At 36.0% G+C, this 5,762-nt stretch overlaps 1 pseudogene; it reads left to right on the forward strand.

Moving 5' to 3' along the window:
* The first annotated feature begins 1,542 nt into the window (after positions 1-1,542).
* On the forward strand, positions 1,543-4,976 carry LOC102821412 (annotated as a pseudogene).
* The last annotated feature ends 786 nt before the right edge of the window (positions 4,977-5,762 follow it).

The raw sequence follows: 5,762 nt of genomic DNA on the forward strand, positions 1-5,762 counted from the left end.
GACATCAGCAATGATATCCCTCATTTCATGTTCTCTTCTGAATCCGGCTTTAACCTCTGAAAGTTCTCTGTCAATGTATGCTTGCAGCTGTTTCTGTATTACCTTTAAAAAAAACTTTACTCACTTGGAGTATCAATAATATTGATTTCCGCATTCCATTGGGTCACTTCTCTTTAGAATTTCAACAATAACAAAATGAAATAAATTAGTTTTTAAAAGAACAACACATCTTGAATCGACAGAAGAGAGACGTCATAGATGGAGTTGATGGAGCAAGATAAAGGATTCACTCTGGATAGCCATAGAAGACAGGCATGAAAAACTGAAAATTCTGCAGTGAGAGTCATTTCTCAGACTCATTTACAATGTTTGAGAATTTGCTGTCGTGTGATGCATGATGGCCAGATCACTGATGTGAGATTCTGTGTGCCTCTAGACAGCTTCATTTCCTCACTTAGAAATTTTCTCACTCTAGAACTTCATTTCTCATTCTTCATTCACCACATAGAGGATTTATATTTTCTCCAGAAGTTGATCTCACCAGTGTATCTTTTCTTTATAAAGTGCACATTATGTGCTTTTGACAATCTGGCTTTGTTCTCCTCTAAAGTGAATCCTGAATCCATCTTTGCCTCTCATCCTTAGCTGTAAAATGGCTTATCATGTTCAGGAGCCAGTGGCTTGCTGGTTCTAAGCTACTGCATCATTTTCCTGTTATTGTTATATATAAGAGCACAAATCCATTATCACATTGCTTTTGATTTAGGTAATCTGTATTTTACAACTGTCAAATTCACTGTGATTAAGTGAAGAGGAAAATCAAAACAAAAAAACAGTATTGAATTTACTTAGTATTAACTTGTACATATTCTCTTGATATAAGACCATTTGTTTAAGTCTCTTACTTTAATTTATATGTATCTATAAATTGACCCCACCAATCATCTGTCAGTTGTGTACTGTCGTGGTTTTTATGTTGCCTTGATACTGAAAGCTATGCCACTAGTATTTTAAATATCAACAGAGTCACCCATGGTGCCCAGGTATCAGTGGAATTTCTAAGCTAAGGAAGACTAGGAAGAAAGAGATGCAGACAACTTCTGAATGGTTGTTGGTGGTGGTGGTTATGTGCCGTGGAGCTGGTCCTGACTCATAGCGACCCTGTACAGGGTTTCTGAGGCTATAAATCTTTACAAAAGCAGAAAGCCTCACCTTTTGCCCATGGAACTGTTGGTAGTTTCGAACTGCTGACCTTGAGATTAGCAGCCCAACTCATAGCCACTACACTACCAAAGCTCCCTTCTGAATGGTTAGTCACTGAAAGACTTATGAATAGCAGCAAAACATTGTCTGATATAGTGCTAGAAGATGATCCTCTCATGTTGGAAAACAATCAAATATGACTGGGGAAAAGCTGCCACCATAAAGAAGAGATGGCCTTCATGAAGTAGATGAAGTAAAGCTTTTGGAACCTTCATTTGCTGATGGAGCACAATTCAAAATGAGAAGAAACAATTGCAAACATCTATTAACAATTGGAACATGAAATGTAGGCAGTATGATTCTATGAAAATTGGATATTGTCAAAAATGAAATGGAACACATAAGGATCAATATATTAAGCATTAATGAGCAAAAATGGACAGATATTGACCATTTTGAATCAATTTTATGGCTTATTATTCTGGGAACAACAAATTGAAAAGGAATGGAACCACATTCATTGTCAAAAGGAGTAAATCAAGGTCTACCACAAAGTATAGTTCTGTCTGTGAATATATCCATATTTAGAAAATATCCATATGTCTAAAAAGAAGATCAGTTAACACTATTATTCAAATTTTAACATCAATCACTAAAACAAGTGATGATGAAATTGAAGGATTCTACCAACTTCTTCAGTCTGAAATCATCAAACATGCAATCAAGATGCACTGATTATTAGTGGTGACTGGAATGTCAAAGTTGGAAACAAAGGAGAAGGATCAATATTTGGAAACTATAGCTTTGATGATAGAAACTATATTGGAGACTAATGACAGAATTTTGCAAGACCAATGACTTATTCATTGCAAATATTTTTTCAACAACATAAACAGCCACTATGCACATGGACCTCACCAAATGAAATACACAGGAAACAACTGACTTCATCTGTAGGAAGAGATGATAGAGAAGTTCTGTATCATCAGCCAAAACAAGGCCAGGAAGCAAATGTGGAACAGGCCATCAATTGCTTATATGCAAGTCAGGCTGAAGCTGAAGAAAATTAAAATAAGTCCACAACAGCCAAACATGACCTTGCATATGGTGGTGGTGGTTATGTGTTGTGGAGTTGGTTCTAACTCATAGAGACCCTGTATAGGGTTTCTGAGGCTGTAAATCTTAATGGAAGCAAAAAGTCTCATCTTTCTCCCATGGAACAGCTGATAGTTTCGAACTGCTGACCTTAAGGTTAGCAGCCCGACTCATAACCACTATGCTACCAGAGTTGCTTGACCCTAAATATATCCCCCCACAATTTAGAGGCCATCTGAAAAATAGATTTGGCTCATTATCATTAGACACTAATTACAAAAGACCAGAAGAGTTTTGGGATGACATCAAAAACATCATAAAGAAAGCAAAAGATCGTGAAAAATATAGGAAAAAAAACAAAGACCAAAGTGGATGTCAGAAGAGATTCTGAAACTTGCTCTTGAGTGCAGAAAAGCTAAAATGACAGGAAGAAATTATGAAATTTAAAAGTTGAACAGAACATTTCAAAGGGCAGCTCGAGAAGTCAAAGTAAAATATTATAATGAAATGTGCAAAGACCTGGAGTTAGAAAACAAAAGGGAAGCACACACTCAGCATTTCATAAGCTAAAAGAATTAAAGAAAAAATTCAATCCTCAACTTGAAATATTGAAGGAATCTGTCCTGGTGTGGTCTTGTAGGATCCGAACTGGACTGCTTGCTAAACACAAGGTTGGTGGTTCAAACCCACCAATCACTCCTTGGAAACTATATACAGGGTCACTATGAGTCAGAGCCAACTCAACAGCATAGAGCCTCTACCACCACTACCAAAGGCAAAATATTGAATGATGCAGAAGCATCAAAAGAGGATGAAGGGAATACACAGAGTCACTGTTCGTAAAAGAATTGGTCAATGCTCAACCATTTCAAGAAGTACCATATGATCGAGAACTAATGGTATTAAAGTTAGACATCCAAACTGAAATAAAGGCATTGGCAAAAAAAAAAAAAAAAGCCAGGCTCTAGGAATTGATGGACTACCAATTAAAATGTTTCAACAAACTGATACAGCAGTGGAGATGTTCACTCATCTATGCCAACCAATTGGAAGAGATCCATATTTATTCCCATTCCAAAGAGGGGTGGTACAACGGAATGCAGAAATCATTGATCAATATGTTATAGACAATAATACATAGACAGGGAGCTGCCAAAAATCCAAACTAGATTCAGAAAAGGATGTAGAACTAAGGATATCATTGCTGATATCAGCTGGATCTTGGCTGAAAGCAGAGAATACCAGAATTATGTTTACTTGATGCAAGTTTAGTTGATGTTTAGTTGATGCAAAGGAATTCAACTGTGTGGATCATAACAAACTATGGATAAGATCATGAAAATGAATATTCTGAAACATTTAATTGTGCTAATGAGGAACCTGTACATAGACTAAGAGGCAATCGTTAGAACAGAACAAGGGAACACTAAATAGTTTTAAATCAGGAAAGTTGTGCACCATGTTTGTATTCTTTCACCATACTTATTCAATCTGTATGACAAGTGACTAATCAGAAAAGTTAGATTATATGAAGAAGAACATGGCATCAAAATTGGAGGAAGAATCACTATAACCTGTGATATGCAGATGGCAGACCTTGGCTTGCTGGAAGTGAAGAGAACTTGAAATACTGATGAAGGAAAAAAAAAAATTCAGCCTTCAGGATGGATTACACCTCAATGTTAAGAAAGCAAAACTCCTCACAACTGGACCAATAAATAACATCATGATAAGTAGAGAAAATATTGAAGCTGTCAAAGACTTCATTTTGCTTAGATCTACAATAAACACTCAAGGAAGCAGCTGTCCAAGAAATCAAACAGTGTATTGTATTAGCCAAATCTACAAAAGATCTCTTTTAAAGTGTTAAAGAACATAGATGTCACTTTGAGGACTAAAGTGCACCTTACCCAAGCCATGGTAATATCAGTCACCTTATATACATGTGAAGGTTGAACAACTAATAAAGAAAACTATAGAAGAATCGATGCATTTAAATTATGGTGCTGAAGAAGACTACTGAAAATACCACAGACAGTCAGAAGAACAAACAAATCTGTCTTGAAAAAAGTACAGCCAGGGCCACCATCTCTGTGCAGGGGCTAGGATTGTCAGTATTTAAATTAAACAGACCACAACATATGTGAGTACAAGCTAGTAGTCCTTGATTCTGGAAGCGCAGGGAAGTATGCTCTGACAGTTCAGTTTGTTCAGGGAATTTCTATTGAAAAATATGACCCAACGATAGAAGATTCCTACAGAAAGCAAGTTGAAGTAGATTGCCAAAAGTGTATGCTCAAAAACTTAGATACAGCAGGGACAGAGCAATTTACAGCAATGAGGGATTTGTATATGAAGAAGTCCAAGGGTTTCACTACTATATTCTATTACAGCTCAGTCTACATTTAATGACTTACAAAACCTGAGGGAACAGATTTTACAGTTTAAGGAAACAGAAGATGTCCCAGTGGTTTTGTTGGTAATAAATGTGGCCTAGAAGATGAGCAAGTAGTTGGCAAAGAACAGGGTCAGAATTTAGCAAGACAGTGTTGTAACTATGCCTTTTTAGAATCTTTGGAAAAGTCAGATCAATGTTAATGAGATATTTTATGAATATTCTAAATAGAAAACCACCAGTGGAAAAGAAGCCTGAAAAGAAATCATGTCTGCTGCTTTAGAACCACAGTAAGCAGCAGCTCTGAGTCAGATTACAGGAATGAAGAATTGTTACCTAATTTTACTTGGATCTATATTCAAAAATTAAATCTAAAGAGGCTTCTCCTGTTTTTATATACTATGTGAAGAATTTAGATCTTATATTAGTTTGCACAAGTTCCCTAGAGGAAAAAAAAAATTGCTCTGTGTATATCTCTAGAAAAATAAGACAATAGTATTTCTCCTTTGCAATAGCAGTTGTAGCAGATGTAGAAATAAATATACTTGATTCTAATATGATTATAAGGAGCTCTGGTAGCGTAGTGGTTACGAATTGGGCTGCGAACCTTAAGGTCAGTGGTTCGAAACTACCAGCCGCTCCGCCGGAGAAAGATGAGGCTTTCTACTCCCATAAAGATTTACACCCTCAGAAACCCTGTACAAGGTCGCTATGGGTCAGAACCGACTCGACGGCACTTAACAACAACAACAATGTGATTATACAAAAGAGTCTGGATGCATTTCAAATGTTACATATACTACTATAAATCAAACGATTTCATATTGACCTATTTATCATGATTCCTCCCTGTCAAATCCTAAAAACTTGAACCATTATACTTTATATTTTCAATGATGTAGATTATGAAATTTCCCCTCAAACTCATTGCACAGATAACTTTTTTGACTCATTTACTGCATTTTATAGTTTAAAAAATTATGAAATAGAGAAATACTGTTAACTGATGGTATATGGAGGGGATTATAATGAAACAAGGATTATAATGAAACAAGGTGAATGATTTGTT

Source organism: Chrysochloris asiatica, unplaced genomic scaffold, assembly GCF_000296735.1.
Source record: "Chrysochloris asiatica unplaced genomic scaffold, ChrAsi1.0 scaffold00568, whole genome shotgun sequence".
Taxonomy (NCBI): domain Eukaryota; kingdom Metazoa; phylum Chordata; class Mammalia; order Afrosoricida; family Chrysochloridae; genus Chrysochloris; species Chrysochloris asiatica.